The sequence below is a fragment of the Panulirus ornatus genome, chromosome 63, assembly GCF_036320965.1.
Source record: "Panulirus ornatus isolate Po-2019 chromosome 63, ASM3632096v1, whole genome shotgun sequence".
NCBI classification, from domain to species: domain Eukaryota; kingdom Metazoa; phylum Arthropoda; class Malacostraca; order Decapoda; family Palinuridae; genus Panulirus; species Panulirus ornatus.
In genome coordinates this window covers 25,356,977-25,381,976 of record NC_092286.1, presented here as the reverse complement: position 1 = coordinate 25,381,976, position 25,000 = coordinate 25,356,977, and the positions used below count along the sequence as shown (strand labels likewise).

Sequence of the window (25,000 nt, the reverse complement as noted above, 5' to 3'; positions counted from 1 at the left end):
CTGACAAGAATGGGTTACAGACGTGTGACGTGACAGTGGAGGGTTGGGGTAATCCATGTGCCCAGCACAACCGGTACATGGGCACATAATGTACACATGACACCAAGAACTACGTAACAATAACATACAACTTTATTATGACGAGGAGCCAAAGGCCTCGTCTAAGAGGTGTGGTAAAGGCCATTTGACGATCATTGACGAAGGAGACGGTGGTAAAGGCCATTTAACGATCATTGACGAAGGAGACGAAGTCCTTATTGACTCACATCTGACATAAGTGGATCACATGGCTATATCCGGGTCAGCGTCGTCTTTATCATCCAGGTGAAGACCACAACTCACAACCCGACGGACCCTCACAACCCTACGGACCCTTACAACCCTACGAACCCTCACAACCCTACGAACCCTCACAACCCTACGGACTCTCACAACCCTACGGACCCTCACAACCCTACGAACCCTCACAACCCTACGAACCCTCACAACCCTACGGACCCTCACAACCCTACGAACCCTCACAACCCTACGGACCCTCACAACCCTACGGACCCTCACAACCCTACGAACCCTCACAACCCTACGAACCCTCACAACCCTACGAACCCTCACAACCCTACGGACCCTCACAACCCTACGAACCCTCACAACCCTACGGACCCTCACAACCCTACGGACCCTCACAACCCTACGAACAACCCTACGGACCCTTACAACCCTACGAGCCCTCACAACCCTACGGACCCTCACAACCCTACGGACCCTCACAACCCTACGAACCCTCACAACCCTACGGACCCTCACAACCCTACGAACCCTCACAACCCTACGATTCAGGTAGAGACCACAGCTCATAACCCTACGAACCCTCACAACCCTACGGACCCTCACAACCCTACGGACCCTCACAACCCTACGATTCAGGTAGAGACCACAGCTCATAACCCTACGAACCCTCACAACCCTACGGACCCTCACAACCCTACGATTCAGGTAGAGACCACAGCTCATAACCCTACGGACCCTCACAACCCTACGGACCCCTCACAACCCCTACGAACCCTCACAACCCTACGGACCCTCACAACCCTACGGACCCTCACAACCCTACGATTCAGGTAGAGACCACAGCTCATAACCCTACGGACCCTCACAACCCTACGGACCCTCACAACCCTACGGACCCTCACAACCCTACGAACCCTCACAACCCTACGGACCCTCACAACCCTACGGACCCTTACAACCCTACAAACCCTCACAACCCTACGAACCCTCACAACCCTACGAACCCTCACAACCCCACGGACCCTCACAACCCTACGGACCATCACAACCCTACGAACCCTCACAACCCTACGAACCCTCACAACCCTACGAACCCTCACAACCCTACGGACCATCACAACCCTACGAACCCTCACAACCCTACGAACCCTCACAACCCTACGGACCCTCACAACCCTACGGACCCTCACAACCCTACGGACCCTCACAACCCTACGAACCCTCACAACCCTACGGACCCTCACAACCCTACGGACCCTCACAACCCTACGATTCATGTAGAGACCACAGCTCATAACCCTACGGACCCTCACAACCCTACGGACCCTCACAACCCTACGATTCAGGTAGAGACCACAGCTCATAACCCTACGGACCCTCACAACCCTACGGACCCTCACAACCCTACGAACCCTCACAACCCTACGAACCCTCACAACCCTACGGACCCTCACAACCCTACGGACCCTCACAACCCTACGATTCAGGTAGAGACCACAGCTCATAACCCTACGGACCCTCACAACCCTACGGACCCTCACAACCCTACGGACCCTCACAACCCTACGATTCAGGTAGAGACCACAGCTCACAACCCTACGGACCCTCACAACCCTACGGACCCTCACAACCCTACGAACCCTCACAACCCTACGAACCCTCACAACCCTACGGACCCTCACAACCCTACGGACCCTCACAACCCTACGATTCAGGTAGAGACCACAGCTCATAACCCTACGAACCCTCACAACCCTACGGACCCTCACAACCCTACGGACCCTCACAACCCTACGATTCAGGTAGAGACCACAGCTCATAACCCTACGGACCCTCACAACCCTACGGACCCTCACAACCCTACGGACCCTCACAGACCCTACGGACCCTCACATACGATCAAGTCTTGACATCCAAACTTTCAGTTTTATCTCCCAGGAATCACGTTCACTTCTCGCGATCTTATCACGTTCACTTCTCGCGATCTTATCACGTTCACTTCTCGCGATCTTATCACGTTCACTTCTCGCGATCTTATCACGTTCACTTCTCGCGATCTTATCACGTTCACTTCTCGCGATCTTATCACGTTCACTTCTCGCGATCTTAATGGTGACAGCAGTTTGGAGTCTCTTGGTGGCAGAGGAGGAAATCGTAAGGTCTGCGCAGAAGATGTTGCAAGATGAACGTCGCAACATGTTACGTTCTCCCACGTACGACGTGGCTGGTGAAGGTACAACAGAGTCAGTGCGTTCAGTCGCGTTCAATAACTTTGCTTTGCAGTGATCCATGTGTCGTGTGGTGATGTGTTTTGTGGGCAAGACTAGCAAAGTGAACGAAGGCTTTCGTCTGGAAGTGTGTAAGATGTGAACACAAGAAAAGTGATCAAGTCTACCAAGTGGAAAGTGTTTCCAAGTGTGTACTGAGGGAATCTCTCTCTCTCTCTCTCTCTCTCTCTATATATATATATATATATATCTCTCTCTCTCTCTCTCTCTCTCTCTTTCTCTGTCTCTCTCTCTGTCTCTCTCTCTCTCTCTCTATTCTTCTAGTTTCCTTAGTTTCATTTTCCAAGTCCTATGCTCTGTCCATGATCGAAGCCAATAAAATGAACAATAATAATAATAATAATAATCATAATAATATTGATAATAATAATAATAATAATAATAATAATAATAATAATAATAATAATAATAATAATTCAGTCCTTCTTTTCCTCCTAACAAATATCCAAACCAACATACAATATACATCCCCTAAAAAAAAAAAAACCATGACGTCATTTTCCTGACCAAGTCGATATATTTCTCTAACACAAATACGATTGAATAAATAATTAAATACGGCAGCACAACAGACGTATGTCCCGTGTGCAAACGGGCTGAGAGAGAGACACGGTGGGACGTGGGTGTGGCACAGTAAGAACCATGTCAAAGGTTTGTGCCTGGTTTACACAGTAATACACCGTGAACTGCCAATTACATCATTAACCAGCTTGGTGGATCACCCAGTCTTCACTGCCTGCTATGGTTGGATGACGGTATGCAAATTAGCCCGGCCATGATGAAAGCCAGGTGATCACTGTATTATAATCCTACAACACCAATACAATTGTTTCATCAACACTACTGTGTACACCTGTGTTAATGTGTACACCTGTGTTAATGTGCACACCTGTGTTAATGTGTACACCTGTGTTAATGTGGACACCTGTGTTAATGTGTACACGTGTGTTAATGTGTACACCTGTGTTAATGTGTACACCTGTGTTAATGTGCACACCTGTGTTAATGTGGACACCTGTGTTAATGTGGACACCTGTGTTAATGTGTACACCTGTGTTAATGTGCACACCTGTGTTAATGTGTACACCTGTGTTAATGTGGACACCTGTGTTAATGTGGACACCTGTGTTAATGTGTACACCTGTGTTAATGTGCACACCTGTGTTAATGTGTACACCTGTGTTAATGTGGACACCTGTGTTAATGTGGACACCTGTGTTAATGTGTACACCTGTGTTAATGTGTACACCTGTGTTAATGTGTACACCTGTGTTAATGTGGACACCTGTGTTAATGTGGACACCTGTGTTAATGTGTACACGTGTGTTAATGTGTACACCTGTGTTAATGTGTACACCTGTGTTAATGTGCACACCTGTGTTAATGTGGACACCTGTGTTAATGTGGACACCTGTGTTAATGTGTACACCTGTGTTAATGTGGACACCTGTGTTAATGTGTACACCTGTGTTAATGTGGACACCTGTGTTAATGTGTACACCTGTGTTAATGTGTACACGTGTGTTAATGTGTACACGTGTGTTAATGTGTACACCTGTGTTAATGTGTACACCTGTGTTAATGTGTACACCTGTGTCAATGTGTACACCTGTGTTAATGTGCACACCTGTGTTAATGTGCACACCTGTGTTTGTTAATGTGTACACGTGTGTTAATGTGTACACCTGTGTTAATGTGCACACCAGTGTTAATGTGTACACCAGTGTTAATGTGTACACCTGTGTTAATGTGTACACGTGTGTTAAAGTGTACACCTGTGTTAATGTGTACACCTGTGTTAATGTGTACACCTGTGTTAATGTGTACACCTGTGTCAATGTGTACACCTGTGTTAATGTGCACACCTGTGTTAATGTGTACACCTGTGTTTGTTAATGTGTACACCTGTGTTAATGTGTACACCTGTGTTAATGTGCGCACCTGTGTTAATGTGTACACCTGTGTTAATGTGCACACCTGTGTTTGTTAATGTGTACACCTGTTAATGTGTACACCTGTGTTAATGTGTACACCTGTGTTAATGTGCACACCTGTGTTAATGTGCACACCTGTGTTTGTTAATGTGTACACCTGTGTTAATGTGTACACCTGTGTTAATGTGCACACCTGTGTTAATGTGCACACCTGTGTTTGTTAATGTGTACACCTGTGCTAATGTGTACACCTGTGTTAATGTGCACACCTGTGTTAATGTGTACACCTGTGTCAATGTGTACACCTGTGTTAATGTGCACACCTGTGTTTGTTAATGTGTACACCTGTGTTAATGTGTGCACCTGTGTTAATGTGCACACCTGTGTTTGTTAATGTGTACACCTGTGTTAATGTGCACACCTGTGTTTGTTAATGTGTACACCTGTGTTAATGTGCACACCTGTGTTTGTTAATGTGTACACCTGTGTTAATGTGCACACCTGTGTTTGTTAATGTGTACACCTGTGTTAATGTGTACACCTGTGTTAATGTGTACACCTGTGTTAATGTGCACACCTGTGTTTGTTAATGTGTACACCTGTGTTAATGTGTACACCTGTGTTAATGTGCACACCTGTGTTAATGTGCACACCTGTGTTAACGTGTACACCTGTGTCAATGTGTACACCTGTGTTAATGTGTACACCTGTGTTAATGTGCACACCTGTGTTAATGTGCACACCTGTGTTAACGTGTACACCTGTGTGGGGAGGTTAACGTGTACACCTGTGTTAATGTGCACACCTGTGTTAACGTGTACACCTGTGTGGGGAGGTTAACGTGTACACCTGTGTCAATATGTACACCTGTGTCAATGTGCACACCTGTGTTAATGTGCACACCTGTGTTAATGTGCACACCTGTGTTTGTTAATGTGTACACCTGTGTTAATGTGCACACCTGTGTTTGTTAATGTGTACACCTGAGTTAATGTGTACACCTGTGTTAATGTGTACACCTGTGTTAATGTGCACACCTGTGTTAATGTGTACACCTGTGTTAATGTGTACACCTGTGTTAATGTGGACACCTGTGTTAATGTGCACACCTGTGTTAATGTGTACACCTGTGTTAATGTGTACACCTGTGTTAATGTGCACACCTGTGTTAATGTGCACACCTGTGTTTGTTAATGTGTACACCTGTGTTAATGTGCACACCTGTGTTTGTTAATGTGTACACCTGTGTTAATGTGCACACCTGTGTTTGTTAATGTGTACACCTGTGTTAATGTGCACACCTGTGTTTGTTAATGTGTACACCTGTGTTAATGTGTACACCTGTGTTAATGTGTACACCTGTGTTAATGTGTACACCTGTGTTTGTTAATGTGTACACCTGTGTTAATGTGTACACCTGTGTTAACCACTTCTTTGTATCACACTAACACAATACTTTTGCCAACTATCTAAATTAAGCTTAAGTGTGAATAAATTAAGCTCAAGTGTGAATAAATCAAGCTTAAGTGTGAATAAAATAAGCTTGAGTGTGAATAAATTAAGCTTGAGTGTGAATAAATTGAGTTTAAGTGTGAATAAATTAAGCTTAAGTGTGAATAAATTAAGCTTAAGTGTGAATTTATTGGGATCCACTATTAAAAGCTGGCCTAACATTATATTAGCAGCTTTAACAAACACCTTAAACAGCAGTCCCACACGGGGGATATCCAGCAGTCCCACACGGGGGATATCCAGCAGTCCCACACGGGGATAACCAGCAGTCCCACACGGGGGATATCCAGCAGTCCCACACGGGGGATATCCAGCAGTCCCACACAGGGATAAACAGCAGTCCCACACGGGGGATATCCAGCAGTCCCACACGGGGATATCCAGCAGTCCCACACGGGGGATATCCAGCAGTCCCACACGGGGATAACCAGCAGTCCCACACGGGGGATATCCAGCAGTCCCACACGGGGGATATCCAGCAGTCCCACACGGGGGATATCCAGCAGTCCCACACGGGGGATATCCAGCAGTCCCACACGGGGGATATCCAGCAGTCCCACACGGGGGATATCCAGCAGTCCCACACGGGGGATATCCAGCAGTCCCACACGGGGGATATCCAGCAGTCCCACACGGGGGATATCCAGCAGTCCCACACGGGGGATATCCAGCAGTCCCACACGGGGGATAACCAGCAGTCCCACACGGGGGATAACCAGCAGTCCCACACGGGGGATATCCAGCAGTCCCACACGGGGGATATCCAGCAGTCCCACACGGGGGATAACCAGCAGTCCACACGGGGATAACCAGCAGTCCCACACGGGGGATATCCAGCAGTCCCACACGGGGGATATCCAGCAGTCCCACACGGGGGATATCCAGCAGTCCCACACGGGGGATATCCAGCAGTCCCACACGGGGGATATCCAGCAGTCCCACACGGGGATAACCAGCAGTCCCACACGGGGGATATCCAGCAGTCCCACACGGGGGATATCCAGCAGTCCCACACGGGGGATAACCAGCAGTCCCACACGGGGATATCCAGCAGTCCCACACGGGGGATAACCAGCAGTCCCACACGGGGGATATCCAGCAGTCCCACACGGGGGATATCCAGCAGTCCCACACGGGGGATAACCAGCAGTCCCACACGGGGGATATCCAGCAGTCCCACACGGGGATAAACAGCAGTCCCACACGGGGGATAACCAGCAGTCCCACACGGGGGATATCCAGCAGTCCCACACGGGGGATATCCAGCAGTCCCACACGGGGGATAAACAGCAGTCCCACACGGGGGATATCCAGCAGTCCCACACGGGGGATATCCAGCAGTCCCACACGGGGGATAACCAGCAGTCCCACACGGGGGATATCCAGCAGTCCCACACGGGGGATATCCAGCAGTCCCACACGGGGGATAACCAGCAGTCCCACACGGGGGATACCAGACCCACACGGATCCGCACACACGGGATACCAGCATCCACACGGGGATAACCACATCCCAACGGGATACAGCAGTCCACACGGGGATACCAGCAGTCCCACACGGGATACACATCCCACAGGGATACAGCATCCCACACGGGGATACAGCAGTCCACACGGGATATCCAGCACCCACACGATCCGCGTCCACACGGATCCACAGTCCCGGGTAGCTCCCCACGGGATACCGAGTCCCAGGAACACGTCCACCGGATACATCCACACGGATACCACATCCCACGGATACAGCATCCAAGGATACAGCAGTCACCGGAACAGCAGTCCACGGAACCGCTCCCAGGATACCAGTCCACACGGATACACATCCCAGGGGATATCCACTCCCACGGGATACAGCGTCCACACGGGATACCATCCCAACGGGATACAGCACCCACACGGGATACGCATCCCACCGGGATACCGTCCCACACGGGATACACATCCCACACGGGGGATATCCAGCAGTCCCACACGGGGATAACCAGCAGTCCCACACGGGGGATATCCAGCAGTCCCACACGGGGGATAACCAGCAGTCCCACACGGGGGATATCCAGCAGTCCCACACGGGGGATATCCAGCAGTCCCACACGGGGGATATCCAGCAGTCCCACACGGGGGATATCCAGCAGTCCCACACGGGGGATATCCAGCAGTCCCACACGGGGGATATCCAGCAGTCCCACACGGGGGATATCCAGCAGTCCCACACGGGGGATATCCAGCAGTCCCACACGGGGGATATCCAGCAGTCCCACACGGGGGATATCCAGCAGTCCCACACGGGGGATATCCAGCAGTCCCACACGGGGGATATCCAGCAGTCCCACACGGGGGATATCCAGCAGTCCCACACGGGGGATATCCAGCAGTCCCACACGGGGGATATCCAGCAGTCCCACACGGGGGATAACCAGCAGTCCCACACGGGGGATATCCAGCAGTCCCACACGGGGGATATCCAGCAGTCCCACACGGGGGATATCCAGCAGTCCCACACGGGGGATATCCAGCAGTCCCACACGGGGGATAACCAGCAGTCCCACACGGGGGATATCCAGCAGTCCCACACGGGGGATAAACAGCAGTCCCACACGGGGGATAACCAGCAGTCCCACACGGGGGATAACCAGCAGTCCCACACGGGGGATATCCAGCAGTCCCACACGGGGGATATCCAGCAGTCCCACACGGGGGATAACCAGCAGTCCCACACGGGGGATATCCAGCAGTCCCACACGGGGATAACCAGCAGTCCCACACGGGGGATATCCAGCAGTCCCACACGGGGGATATCCAGCAGTCCCACACGGGGGATATCCAGCAGTCCCACACGGGGGATAACCAGCAGTCCCACACGGGGGATATCCAGCAGTCCCACACGGGGGATATCCAGCAGTCCCACACGGGGGATAAACAGCAGTCCCACACGGGGGATAACCAGCAGTCCCACACGGGGGATAACCAGCAGTCCCACACGGGGGATAACCAGCAGTCCCACACGGGGGATATCCAGCAGTCCCACACGGGGGATAACCAGCAGTCCCACACGGGGGATATCCAGCAGTCCCACACGGGGGATATCCAGCAGTCCCACACGGGGGATATCCAGCAGTCCCACACGGGGGATATCCAGCAGTCCCACACGGGGGATAACCAGCAGTCCCACACGGGGGATAACCAGCAGTCCCACACGGGGGATAAACAGCAGTCCCACACGGGGGATATCCAGCAGTCCCACACGGGGGATATCCAGCAGTCCCACACGGGGGATATCCAGCAGTCCCACAGGTGGGATATGTGTGAGTATGAAAGTGTGAGGGAGGAGCAAGGTCTTCCCAGCCAGACATGCGCGGGACACCACAGTACCGCGCATCCCACCCGGCCTTACCAACCGTGTACGTATCATCATAAATACGGAAGGATTCCGCGGCTCATTTCGCTATAATAATGATAACAAGAACAGTACGACCATACAAACGGGGTTTATCATGGAGGAGGAGGAGGAGGAGGAGGAGGAGGAGGAGGAGGAGGAAGGAGGAGGAGAGGCAGGAGGAGGAGGAGGTGAGGGTTCGCGCATCATGGCGTCCGTTAGCTGACCGTTACAAGGAGGAGGAGGAGGAGGAGGAGGAGGAGGAGGAGGAGGGAGGAAGAGAGGCAGGAGGAGGAGGAGGAGGAGGAGGAGGGAGGAGGAGGAGGGAGGAGGAGGAGGGAGGAGGAGGAGGAGGAGGAGGAGGAGGAGGAGGAGGAGGTGAGGGTTCGCGCATCATGGCGTCCGTTAGCTGACCGTTACAAGGAGGAGGAGGAGGAGGAGGAGGAGGAGGAGGAGGAGGGAGGAAGAGAGGCAGGAGGAGGAGGAGGAGGAGGAGGAGGGAGGAGGAGGAGGGAGGAGGAGGAGGAGGAGGAGGAGGAGGAGGTGAGGGTTCGCGCATCATGGCGTCCGTTAGCTGACCGTTACAAGGAGGAGGAGGAGGAGGAGGAGGAGGAGGAGGAGGAGGGAGGAAGAGAGGCAGGAGGAGGAGGAGGAGGAGGAGGAGGGAGGAGGAGGAGGGAGGAGGAGGAGGGAGGAGGAGGAGGAGGAGGAGGAGGAGGTGAGGGTTCGCGCATCATGGCGTCCGTTAGCTGACCGTTACAAGGAGGAGGAGGAGGATGGAGGAGGAGGGAGGAGGAGGAGGGAGGAGGAGGAGGGAGGAGGAGGAGGGAGGAGGAGGGAGGAGGAGGAGGAGGAGGAGGAAGGATTGTTGCCTCCTCGCCCAACCCACCAAACTGGTGTCGCCTGGGAGAATGTTCTCTTATAATAACTTAAGAATTAAATGCCTAAGTGCCATTCTATTTACATTATTAGAGAGAGAGAGAGAGAGAAAGAGAGAGAGAGAGAGAGAGAGAGAGAGAGAGAGAGAGAGAGAGAGAGAGGGGGGGGGGAGAGAGTGAGTGAGAGAGAGAGAGAGAGTGAGTGAGTGAGTGAGTGAGAGAGAGAGAGAGAGAGAGAGAGAGAGAGAGAGAGAGAGAGAGAGAGAGAGAGAGAGAGAGAGAGAGGATCTAGTCCTTTAATATCACGTATTATAGAGAATCTATCTATTTATCTATCTACATCCATCCATCTTTATACACGCTCGCCATTTCCCGTCTGAGCGAGGTAGCGTTGTCAAGAACATTTGACAGCGTAAAAGGGAAAATTCCTCACATGGCTCCTCGCTGTGTTCCTTCTTCTGGAGAGTAATACAGGAGGGGAGGATTTCCAGCCACCCACACCTATCCCTCCAACCACACGCGGGGAATACGTGGGCAGTCTTCAGACAACACATAATACCCTCCAACACCCGGGACTCGAACCCCGACCTTTTGAGTGGCAGTCAAGAACGCTAACCGTAAGCCACAGAAAAGGTCCTGGGTTCGAGCACTGGCTATTAGAGGGTATTATAAGATTTTATTTATATATATATATATATATATATATATATATATATATATATATATATATATATATATATATATATATATATATGCGTGTGTGTGTGTGTGTATTCCTATGAGTCCACGGGGAAATGAAACACGTTAAGTTCCCAAGTGCACTTTCGTGTCATAATCACATCATCAGGGAAGAGATCACACGTTAACACCAATCCCAAACTACAAGCAGGGTTGTTAACCCATACTTGTCGTCCATGTTGCTCAACTCGTATTTAGCAGCTAAAACAATGTCGCTCACAATAAGCAACAAGGCTAAACCTTTAGCATTTTGATGACTTAAGTCAGTATGATGACTGACTGAAAGCAAGCAGACTTATTAGATGGAAACTCGGTGCGTGAGGTCTGATGTCCTTGGTAAGAAAGCGGGAATCTTGCCCTAGTGTGTGTGTGTGTGTGTGTGTGTGTGTGTCTCACGCCAAAAGCGGAAGGTGGGGTGACTGCTTAGCATTATATGTATCAGTAACTCGCAATTTTGAAACTGAAGTACAATATACCATATACATATTCGCCATTTCCCGCGTCAGCGAAGTAGCGTTAAGAACAGAGGACTGAGCCTATGAGGGAATATCCTCACTTGGCCCCCTTCTCTGTTCCTCCTTTTGGAAAATTAAAAACTGGGGGGGGAGGTTTTCCACCCCCCCCAAGCTCCCCCCCCCCTTTTAGTCCCCTTTAAAAACGACACGCGGGGAAAAAGGGGAAAAAAAATTTTTCCCCCCCTATCCCCAGGGATAAAAATTATAAATAATAAATATATATAATAAATATTTTATATATAAAATTATATATATTTTATATATATATTTACCATGTTTACCAAATGGCGTCGTAGCTTCGCCTTCGATGTATATCAAGTGACTGTTATATTTCTCTCTTGTGTCTCCCCTGATGATGTGATTATTACACGAAATTTCACTTGGGAACTTTTCGTTTTTCATTTTCCCAGTGGACTCAAGGAAAAAATATTTTATATATTATATTTATAAAAAATTATATATTATATTTATATATATATATATTATAAAAATAGGCCGGGGATCAAAAAACGTATTCCACAGGCGGGTTCGAACCCTGGGAAAGGTCCCCTTTGGTGCCTCAGCCAACGTGGGTTGGAACACACAACACACACACAACAAAAGGGTTTGGGCTAAGATGTCGTGTGGTGGTTGTGTGTGTGTGTGTTTTGTGTGGGGGTGTGTGTGTGTGTTGCCTATTTATGAAGCTAAATTTTTTTACAGAATTTCGGGGGGAATGTCCCCGGGGGGGGGGGGGGGGGGGGGGGGGGGAGAGGAGAAGAAAAGGGGAAGGAGAAGAGAAAGAAAGGAGAGAAAGAGGAGAAGAGAAAAAAAAAGGGGGAAAAGGAAAGAAAGAAGAATAAGGGGAGGAAAGGGGGGAGAGAGGAGAGAGAAAGAAGAGAGAGAGAGGAGAGAAGAGAGAGAGAGAGGGGAGAGAGAGAGAGAGGGGGGGGGGGGGGGGCCCCCCCCCAAGCCGGGGGGAAACCCGGGGTTCCCCCCGATACCGGGGTTTTCCAAAAAAGGGGGCCCCATTTGGTGGGAAAAAAAGGGTTCCCCCTTAAGGGGGGAAAAGGGTTCCCCCCCATTACGGGGGTCAACAAAACAGGGCCCAACCCCATATACAGGCCGGGGGTAACCGGGGGGTATTTCCCCAAAACACCAACACCTCTCCCCCAGTAAAAAGGGGGAAAACAAAAACCTTTCTCCCCAGTTCACCCCCACACACCCCCTTGGGGGGCCCCCACTACCCCCAACCCCCCCCCCTTGGGCCCCCGGGGCTACCCCCAAACCCCCCTCGGGGCCCCCGGGGCTACCCCCAAAACCCCCCATTTGGGCCCCCGGGGCTACCCCCAAACCCCCCCTTGGGCCCGGGGCTCCCCCCCAAAACCCCCCCTTGCCCCACTCCCCAGAACCCGGGGGAAAAAAAGGGAAAAAAACGGGCTGGGTAACAAGGGGCCCCCCAGTAAAAGGGGGGGAACCCGGGGTTAAAAATTTTTTGGGAAAAACAAAAAACCCCCATTCGGGGGGGGTTAAAAACAGGGCAAACCCCAAAGAATAAGGGGGGGAAACAAAACACACCCCCATTCCTGGTGTGGGTTTGTTGGGTGGTGTCAAAAAACCCCCCGAAACCAGGGGGGACAAAAAAACACATGTTGGGGGGAAAAAAGGGCTATGGGCGGGAAACCCAACGGGGTTTGAAAGGTTAAAAAGGGCAATTTTAAAAGGAGGGGAACCGGGCCCCCATTAAGGGGGGCCAAAAAGGGAAGGGGGGAAAAAGGGCCCCCGGAACGGAGGGAACCAAAGGGCCCCCCATATAAAAGGGGGGCAAAACGGGATTGTTAAGGTGGTGAAAAAGGGTTGTTGGTGGGTCCCTCCCCCAAACCGGAAAACCACCCCCCCTTTTGTATCCTTTAAACCCCCCCAAACCCTACCCTACCCCCCCCCCCCCCAAGGGGCCTCCCCTAACGGGAAAGGGAAAAAAGGGTCCCCATATGGGGGGGGGGGCAAAAAGGGAAAGGGGGAAAGGAAAGGGAAAAAAGGGAAGGAAGGGGGAAAAAAAAAACACTAGAAAAGGGGGAACAACTGGGGACCCCCCAAAAAACCCTTTTGGGTCCCAACCTCTCCCCTTATCCTTCTCCCTCCCCCTGTAAAACGGGCTTTAAAAAAGGGCCCCCCAAAAAAAAAGGGGCCCCAAAAAGGGGGGAAAACGGGTTTCCCAGATACGGCCTGGGAAAAAAAAAAAGGGGGCACTCCCCATATACAGGCTGGGTCAACAAAGGGGCTTACACAGATAAGTGGGTCACAAAGGGTCCCCCAGTATCGGCGGGGTCAACACAGGCTATCCCATTTATACGGGGGTCAACAACAGGCTACTCCCGTATACAGGTGGGTAAACAACAGGGTACCCCCAGTAACAGCTGGGTCACAAAGGGAACCCAGGTAAAGGGGGGTAACAAAGGGCTATCCCAGTATAAGGTGGGTAACAAGGGCTACTCCAGTATACAGCTTGGGTCAACAAAGGGCTACTTCCCAGTTACAGCTGGTCAAAACACGGGAACTCCCCAGTAAAGGCTGGGTAAAACAGGGCTACCCAAGTTAAGGGGTCAACAAAGGGCTACTCCCCAGTATACAGGCTGGGTCAACAACAGGGCTACTCCCCAGTATACAGGCTGGGTCAACAACAGGGCTACTCCCCAGTATACAGGCTGGTCAACAACAAAGCTACCCCAGTATACAGGCTGGGTCAAACAACAGGGCTACTCCCCAGTATACAGGCTGGGTCAAAAACAGGGCTACTCCCCGTATACAGGCTGGGTCAACAACAACAGGGCTACTCCCAGTAACAGGCTGGGTCAACAACAGGGCTACTCCCCAGTATACAGGCTGGGTCAACAACAGGGCTATCCCCAGTATACAGGCTGGTCAACAACAACAGGGCTACTCCCCAGTATACAGGCTGGGTCAACAACAGGCTACTCCCCAGTATACAGGCTGGGTCAACAACACAGGGCTACTCCCCAGTATACAGGCTGGGTCAACAACAAGGGTACTCCCCAGTATACAGGCTGGGTCAACACAAGGGCTATCCCAGTATACAGGCTGGGTCAACAACAGGGCTACTCCCAGTATACAGGCTGGGTCAACAAAAAGGGCTTACTCCCAGTATACAGGCTGGTCAACAACAGGGCTACTCCCCAGTATACAGGCTGGGTCAACAACAGGGCTACTCCCAGTATACAGGCTGGGTCACAAACAGGGCTACTACCCAGTATACAGGCTGGGTCAACACCAGGGTACTCCCAGTATACAGGTGGGTCAAACAACAGGGCTACTCCCCAGTATACAGGCTGGGTCAACAACACGGGCTACTCCCAGTATACGGCTGGGTCAACAACAAAGGGCTACTCCCAGTATACAGGCTGGGCCCAAAAAGGGTACTCCCCAGTATCAGGTGGGTCAACAACAGGGCTACTCCCAGTATAAGGCTGGTCAAAACAACAGGGCTACCCCCCGTATACGGCTGGGCAACAAGGGCTACTCCCCAGTATAGGCTGGGTCAACAACAGGGCTACTCCCCAGTATCAGGCTGGGTCAAACAACAGGGCTACCCCCCAGTATACAGGCTGGGTCAACAACAGGGGTCTCCCCAGTATACGGTGGGTCAAACAACAGGGCTACTCCCCAGTATACAGGCTGGGTCCAAACAACAGGGCTACTCCCCAGTATACAGGCTGGGTCAACAACAACAGGGCTACTCCCCAGTATACAGGCTGGTTGGGGGGGGGGGGGGGGGGGGGGGGGGGGGGGGGGGGGGGGGGGTCAACAACAGGGTACTCCCCAGTTAGGTGGGTCAACAACGGGTATCCCAGTATACGGTGGGTCAAAACAGGGCTATCCCAGTTACAGGTGGGTCAACAACAGGGCTATCCCCAGTTCAGGTGGTCAAAACAGGGTACTCCCGTATCAGGCTGGGTCAACACAGGCTATCCCAGTTACAGGGGGTCAAAACAGGGCTACTCCCCAATAAGTGGCAACAACAGGGCTATCCCGTATACAGGCTGGGTCAAAAAGGGCTACTCCCCAGTTACGTGGGTACAACAGGGCTACTCCCAGTATACAGGCTGGGTCACAACAGGGCTACTCCCCGTATAAGGTGGGTCAAACAGGGCTATCCCGTTACAGGCTGGTCAACAACAGGGCTACTCCCCAGTATACAGGCTGGGTCAACAACAGGGTACTCCCCAGTATACAGGCTGGGTCAACAACAGGGCTACTCCCAGTATACAGGTGGGTCAACAACAGGGCTACTCCCCAGTATACAGGCTGGTCAACAAACAGGGCTACTCCCCAGTATACAGGCTGGGTCAACAACAGGGATATCCCCAGTATACAGGCTGGGTAAAACAACAGGGCTACTCCCAGTATACAGGCTGGGTCAACAACAGGGATACTCCCAGTATACAGCTGGGACAACAACAGGGCTACTCCAGTATACAGGCTGGGTCAACAACAGGGTATCCCCAGTATACAGGCTGGGTCAACAACAGGGCTACTCCCCAGTATACAGGCTGGGTCAAACAACAGGGCTACTCCCCAGTATACAGGCTGGGTCAACCAACAGGGGCTACTCCCCAGTATACAGGCTGGGTCAACAACAGGGCTACTCCCCAGTATACAGGCTGGGTCAACAACAGGGCTACTCCCCAGTATACAGGCTGGGACAACAACAGGGCTACTCCCCAGTATACAGGCTGGGTCAACAACAGGGCTACTCCCCAGTATACAGGCTGGGTCAACAACAGGGCTACTCCCCAGTATACAGGCTGGGTCAACAACAGGGCTACTCCCCAGTATACAGGCTGGGTCAACAACAACAGGGCTACTCCCCAGTATACAGGCTGGGTCAACAACAGGGCTACTCCCCAGTATACAGGCTGGGTCAACAACAGGGCTACTCCCCAGTATACAGGCTGGGTCAACAACAGGGCTACTCCCCAGTATACAGGCTGGACAACAACAGGGCTACTCCCCAGTATACAGGCTGGGTCAACAACAGGGCTACTCCCCAGTATACAGGCTGGGTCAACAACAGGGCTACTCCCCAGTATACAGGCTGGGTCAACAACAGGGCTACTCCCCAGTATACAGGCTGGGTCAACAACAGGGCTACTCCCCAGTATACAGGCTGGGACAACAACAGGGCTACTCCCCAGTATACAGGCTGGGACAACAACAGGGCTACTCCCCAGTATACAGGCTGGGTCAACAACAGGGCTACTCCCCAGTATACAGGCTGGGTCAACAACAGGGCTACTCCCCAGTATACAGGCTGGGACAACAACACGGGCTACTCCCCAGTATACAGGCTGGGACAACTACAGGGCTACTCCCCAGTATACAGGCTGGGTCAACAACAGGGCTACTCCCCAGTATACAGGCTGGGTCAACAACAGGGCTACTCCCCAGTATACAGGCTGGGTCAACAACAGGGCTACTCCCAGTATACAGGCTGGGTCAACAACAGGGCTACTCCCCAGTATACAGGCTGGGTCAACAACAACAGGGCTACTCCCCAGTATACAGGCTGGGTCAACAACAGGGCTACTCCCCAGTATACAGGCTGGGTCAACAACAGGGCTACTCCCCAGTATACAGGCTGGGTCAACAACAGGGCTACTCCCCAGTATACAGGCTGGGTCAACAACAGGGCTACTCCCCCAGTATACAGGCTGGGTCAACAACAGGGCTACTCCCCAGTATACAGGCTGGGTCAACAACAGGGCTACTCCCCAGTATACAGGCTGGGTCAACAACAGGGCTACTCCCCAGTATACAGGCTGGGTCAACAACAGGGCTACTCCCCAGTATACAGGCTGGGTCAACAACAGGGCTACTCCCCAGTATACAGGCTGGGTCAACAACAGGGTTACTCCCCAGTATACAGGCTGGGACAGGAGTGGTAGCCATCGTTAAGGGCCTGCAGGAGCCCCCACCATGTCTCCCCACCTGACTCATCCATTACGTAACACGCCCCTCACATCAGGTCGCCCCTCCCTCCCTCCACCCTCTCCCCTTTTGGCCTCCATCTGTGGCTTCCACCTCCCCCCCTCCCCCACAGGCTCTCGTCAGCCGCAGGTGGTCCTACATCGTCAGCCAGCTGGTGGTCGTGCCCTATGAGGCTGGGACACAGGTCGATCCTCTACCACCTGGCTTGTAAATGTACCTGTGTGTGTGTGTGTGTGTGTGTGTGTAATCACTTGACCACACCCTCACCCCGTTCACAAAGCGCTCCACCATTGAACGCCCATTTCTCTTTATCAACAATTTTCTAGCTCCAATTCACGTCATGTTCTCTGTTCTATCCCTCCCTTACATATCTCCCTGTCATGTTCTCTGTTCTATCCCCCTACATCTTTCCCTGTCATGTTCTCTGTTCTATCCCCCCCTTACATATTTCCCTGTCATTTTCTCTGTTCTATCCCCCTACATCTTCCCTTGTCATGTTCTCTGTTCTATCCCCCCCTTACATATTTCCTTGTCATGTTCTCTGTTCTATCCCCCTACATCTTTCCCTGTCATGTTCTCTGTTCTATCCCCCCTACATCTTTCCCTGTCATGTTCTCTGTTCTATCCCCCCTCTACATCTTTCCCTGTCATGTTCTCTGTTCTATCCCCCCTACATCTTTCCCTGTCATGTTCTCTGTTCTATCCCCCCTCTACATCTTTCCCTGTCATGTTCTCTGTTCTATCCCCCCTACATCTTTCCCTGTCATGTTCTCTGTTCTATCCCCCCTCTACATCCTTCCCTGTCATGCAACACTCATACAATACAATACAATACTCTCACATGTGATCAACACCCCATACAATACTGTCACAGGTGATCAACACCCCATACAATACTGTCACAGGTGATCAACACCCCATACAATACTGTCACAGGTGATCAACACCCCATACAACACTGTCACAGGTGATCAACACTCCATACAATACTGTCACAGGTGATCAACACCCCATACAATACTGTCACAGGTGATCAACACCCCATACAATACTCTCACAGGTGATCAACACCCCATACAATACTCTCACAGGTGATCAACACCCCATACAATACTGTCACAGGTGCTCAATACCCAATACAATACTCTCCCAGGAGCTCAACAACCCAGGTAATACAACCTCAGGTACTGTCCACCCAGGTAATACAACCAAAGGTACTGTCCACCCAGGTAATACAACCACAAGTACTGTCCACCCAGGTAATACAACCTCAGGTACTGTCCACCCAAGTAATACAACCTCAGGTACTGTCCACCCAGGTAATACAACCGCAGGTACTGCCCACCTAGGTAATACAACCACAGGTACTGTCCACCCAGGTAATACAACCATAGTTACTGTCCACCCAGGTAATACACCCACAGGTACTGTCCACCCAGGTAATACAACCACAGGTACTGTCCACCCAGGTAATACACCCACAGGTACTGTCCACCCAGGTAATACAACCGCAGGTACTGCCCACCCAGGTAATACAACCACAGGTACTGTCTACCCAGGTAATACAACCACAGGTACTGTCCACCCAGGTAATACAACAACAGGTACTGTCCACCCAGGTAATACACCCACAAGTACTGTCCACCCAGGTAATACACCCACAGGTACTGTCCACCCAGGTAATACAACCACAGGTACTGTCCACCCAGGTAATACAACCACAGGTACTGTCCACCCAGGTAATACAACCGCAGGTACTGCCCACCCAGGTAATACAGCCACAGGTACTGTCTACCCAGGTAATACAACCACAGGTAGTCCACCCAGGTCACACAACCACAGGTAGTCCACCCAGGTAATACAACCACAGGTACTGCCCACCCAGGTAATACAACCTCAGGTACTGTCCACCCAGGTAATACACCCACAGGTACTGTCCACCCAGGTAATACACCCACAGGTACTGTCCACCCAGGTAATACAACCACAGGTACTGTCCACCCAGGTAATACAACCACAGGTACTGTCCACCCAGGTAATACAATCGCAGGTACTGCCCACCCAGGTAACACAACCACAGGTACTGTCTACCCAGGTAATACAACCACAGGTACTGTCCACCCAGGTAATACAACCACAGGTACTGTCCACCCAGGTAATACAACCACAAGTACTGTCCACCCAAGTAATACAACCTCAGGTACTGTCCACCCAGGTAATACAACCTCAGGTACTGTCCACCCAGGTAATACAACCATAGGTACTGCCCACCCAGGTAATACAACCTCAGGTACTGTCCACCCAGGTAATACACCCACAGGTACTGTCCACCCAGGTAATACACCCACAGGTACTGTCCACCCAGGTAATACAACCACAGGTACTGCCCACCCAGGTAATACCACTGGTACTACCCACCCAAGTAATACAACCACAGGTACTTCCCACCCAGGTAATACAACCACAGGTACTGCCCACCCAGGTAATAGAACCACAGGTACTGTCCACCCAGGTAATACAACCACAGGTACTGCCCACCCAGGTAATACAACCACAGATACTGTCCACCCAGGTAACACCTCAGGTACTGTCCACCCAGGTAATACAACCACAGGTACTGCCCACCCAGGTAATACAACCACAGGTACTGTCCACCCAGGTAACACCTCAGGTACTGCCCACCCAGGTAATACAACCACGGGCAATCAAGAAGTGACACTTTCTTCGTGTGGTTATAACAACCCAGTAGTTGTTACGACATGTACCAGGTATTCTATAACATGTCCTTCATACTCACACTGTCCACAACCTCTCAATGCTCCAGCGACACCAGGGACGCCTTACCTGTAAGAGAACGAGGTTATATTAGCCATAATATACAACACACACAAACACACACATGTTGTCTTCACCACGTGAGAAAGTCAAAACACATATCGTTTAAAAGGCCATTACGTAAACAACAACATAACTGTACATACATCACAACCCAGAGTCAATACGTTATGTACTTACCTCCCCATCTGCCCGACACTTACAAAGAGGGACAGTAAGTACTTACCTCCCCATCTGCCCGACACTTACAAAGAGGGACAGTAAGTACTTACCTCCCCATCTGCCCCACACTTACAAAGAGGGACAGTAAGTACTTACCTCCCCATCTGCCCGACACTTACAAAGAGGAACGTTAAGTACTTACCTCCCCATCTGCCCCACACTTACAAAGAGGGACAGTAAGTACTTACCTCCCCATCTGCCCCACACTTACAAAGAGGGACAGTAAGTACTTACCTCCCCATCTGCCCCACACTTACAAAGAGGGACAGTAAGTACTTACCTCCCCATCTGCCCCACACTTACAAAGAGGGAAAGTAAGTACTTACCTCCCCATCTGCCCGACACTTACAAAGAGGGACAGTAAGTACTTACCTCCCCATCTGCCCGACACTTACAAAGAGGGAAAGTAAGTACTTACCTCCCCATCTGCCCGACACTTACAAAGAGGGACAGTAAGTACTTACCTCCCCATCTGCCCGACACTTACAAAGAGGAACGTTAAGTACTTACCTCCCCATCTGCCCCACACTTACAAAGAGGGACAGTAAGTACTTACCTCCCCATCTGCCCCACACTTACAAAGAGGGACAGTAAGTACTTACCTCCCCATCTGCCCCACACTTACAAAGAGGGACAGTAAGTACTTACCTCCCCATCTGCCCGACACTTACAAAGAGGAACGTTAAGTACTTACCTCCCCATCTGCCCGACACTTACAAAGAGGGACAGTAAGTACTTACCTCCCCATCTGCCCCACACTTACAAAGAGGAACAGGCAATTGTTCACGGCACTGTCCTTAATAGTGCTACCCAGTGGACATGGCTAGCTTCCTGGGCACTACCCAGTGGACATGGTTAGCTTCCTGGGCGCTACCCAGTGGACATGGTTAGCTTCCTGGGCACTACCCAGTGGACATGGTTAGCTTCCTGGGCGCTGTTACCCAGTGGACATGGTTAGCTTCCTGGGCGCTTTTACCCAGTGGACATGGCTAGCTTCCTGGGCGCTGTTACCCAGTGGACATGGCTAGCTTCCTGGGCGCTACCCAGTGGACATGGCTAGCTTCCTGGGCGCTGTTACCCAGTGGACATGGCTAGCTTCCTGGGCGCTGTTACCCAGTGGACATGGCTAGCTTCCTGGGCGCTGTTACCCAGTGGACATGGCTAGCTTCCTGGGCGCTGTTACCCAGTGGACATGGCTAGCTTCCTGGGCGCTGTTACCCAGTGGACATGGCTAAACACTGGTAGGCACCCACTGAAGAAACACACACACACACACCTGATAACCCACTGTGGAAACACAACCCTTCACGGCCATGTTCTTTTTCCCCAGTGGAGTGTGTGGTGGAGGAGACCTGGGCAGACGTGACGTGTATTGACCGTCTTAATGACGTGCCACGTCGTGTGTGTGTGTGTGTGTGTGTGTGTGTGTGCGCGCGCGCGCCTGCTGGACATGGCCAAGAAATGGAAGGAGAGAAACACCACATTTCCGCCACACACACACACTTGCCCCCGCCACACCTCGTGCATGTGCACGTTGGAAACACATGCAGAGGGAACAACACATCGAGCGGGGTCAATCATTCCTCCAGGTCAAAGGTCAAGGCTTACATGTCTAGGTCAAAGGTCAAGGTCGTGGCTACCATGTGTCCAGGTCAAAGGTCAAGGTCGTGGCTACCATGTGTCCAGGTCAAAGGTCAAGGCTACCATGTCTAGGTCAAAGGTCAAGGTCGTGGCTACCATGTGTCCAGGTCAAAGGTCAAGGTTGTCATGTGTCTGTAGGAGAGAATGGGGTGTGTGTGGTCACACACACACACACACACACATTGGTCGCTTTGGGGACGCGATGGACAGGAGACACTGAAATGAACCACGACGTACCGGTATGGACCAGAGACGCCGGAATGGACCACAAATAACAACAACATGGCCCCACAACGTACCGGTATGGACCAGGGACGCCGGAATGGACTATAAATAACAACATGGCCCCACGACCACCGGTATGGACCAGGGACGCCGGAATGGACCATAAATAACAACATGGCCCCACGACCACCGGTATGGACCAGGGACGCCGGAATGGACCACAAATAACATGGCCCCACGACCACCGGTATGGACCAGGGACGCCGGAATGGACCACAAATAACAACATGGCCCCACGACCACCGGTATGGACCAGAGACGCCGGAATGGACCACAAATAACAACATGGCCCCACGACGTACCGGTATGGACCAGGGACGCCGGAATGGACCACAAATAACAACATGGCCCACGACGTACCGGTATGGACCTGGGACCCGGAATGGACACAAATAACAACAGGCCCACGACCACCGTATGGACCAGAGACGCCGGAATGGACCCAAATAACAATGGCCCCACGACACGGTTGGACCACAAATAACTACATGGCCCGACACCTGTTGGACCAGGGACGCCGGAATGGACCACAATAACACATGGCCCCACGACCACGGTATGGACCAGGGACCGGATGGACACAAAAACAACATGGCCCCTGACGAACCGGTATGGACCAGGACGCGGAATGGACACAATAACGGCCCCCGACAACTGGTAGGACAGGAGAGCCGGAATGGACACAAATAACATGGCCCCACGACCACCGGTATGGACCAGGGACGCCGGAATGGACCACAAATAACAACATGGCCCCACGGCCACCGGTATGGACCAGGGACGCCGGAATGGACCACAAATAATAACATGACCATATGGTTTACCTGGGTGGACCACACGGGTCCGGATGGAGGCCCGTGTCACACGAACCCACCAATGACGTACGACAACACACGGGAACTACCGGACTGCACCACGCCATCTGTCGAAATGCATACGCGCCACACCACGCCATCTGTCGAAATGCATACGTGCCACACCACGCCATCTGTCGAAATGCATACGTGCCACACCACGCCATCTGTCGTAATGCATACGTGCCACACCACGCCATCTGTCGTAATCCATACGTGCCACATCACGCCATCTGTCGTAATCCATACGTGCCACACCACGCCATCTGTCGTCATCCATACGCGCCACACCACGCCATCTGTCGTAATCCATACGTGCCACACCACGCCATCTGTCGTAATCCATACGTGCCACACCACGCCATCTGTCGTAATCCATACGTGCCACACCACGCCATCTGTCGTAATGCATACGCGCCACACCACGCCATCTGTGGTAATCCATACGTGCCACACCACGCCATCTGTCGTAATCCATACGTGCCACACCACGCCATCTGTCGTAATCCATACGTGCCACACCACGCCATCTGTCGTAATCCATACGTGCCACACCACGCCATCTGTCGTAATGCATACGCGCCACACCACGCCATCTGTCGTAATCCATACGTGCCACACCACGCCATCTGTCGTCATCCATACGCGCCACACCACGCCATCTGTCGTAATGCATACGTGCCACACCACGCCATCTGTCGTAATCCATACGTGCCACACCACGCCATCTGTCGTAATCCATACGTGCCACACCACGGCATCTGTGGTAATCCATACGTGCCACACCACGCCATCTGTCGTAATCCATACGTGCCACACCACGCCATCTGTCGTCATCCATACGTGCCACACCACGCCATCTGTCGTCATCCATACGCGCCACACCACGCCATCTGTCGTCATCCATACGCGCCACACCACGCCATCTGTCGTAATCCATACGTGCCACACCACGCCATCTGTCGTCATCCATACGTGCCACACCACGGCATCTGTGGTAATCCATACGCGCCACACCACGCCATCTGTCGTAATGCATACGTGCCACACCACGCCATCTGTCGTAATCCATACGTGCCACACCACGCCATCTGTGGTAACCCATACGTGCCACACCACGCCATCTGTGGTAATCCATACGTGCCACACCACGCCATCTGTGGTAACCCATACGTGCCACACCACGCCATCTGTGGTAATCCATACGTGCCACACCACGCCATCTGTGGTAACCCATACGTGCCACACCACGCCATCTGTGGTAACCCATACGTGCCACACCACGCCATCTGTGGTAACCCATACGTGCCACACCACGCCATCTGTGGTAATCCATACGTGCCACACATTCTTCCTAGATCATCAGGTTATCACCCATATCAACACTCCAGTCAGTGGGACGCTCCCCCCCCCTCCTCCCCCACGCCTTGCCTAACCATACCATAATCCAATGATATGTGTCGCATTCCGGCGTTCCCCCGTCCATTCCGGCGTTCCCCGTCCATTCCGGCGTCCCCCGTCCATTCCGGCGTTCCCCGTCCATTCCGGCGTTCCCCGTCCATTCCGGCGTTCCCCGTCCATTCCGGCGTCCCCCGTCCATTCCGGCGTTCCCTCGTCCATTCCGGCGTTCCCCGTCCATTCCGGCGTTCCCC

The 25,000-nt window shown here is 52.1% G+C and overlaps 1 protein-coding gene across 4 annotated transcripts in view; it reads right to left on the bottom strand.

Annotated features, from left to right (window-relative positions):
- The window catches only part of Synd (protein kinase C and casein kinase substrate in neurons protein Synd), a 322,204-nt gene that overhangs the window by 77,123 nt on the left and 220,081 nt on the right, over window positions 1-25,000 (bottom strand). Inside the window, exon 2 of one of the 4 annotated variants that reach the window (XM_071656540.1) lies at window positions 20,309-20,355. The exons of the other annotated variants lie outside the window; for them this stretch is intronic. The gene's annotated coding sequence lies outside the window, so the exon portion shown is untranslated. The remainder of the gene's footprint in view (window positions 1-20,308; window positions 20,356-25,000) is intronic. 4 annotated transcript variants of the gene reach the window in all.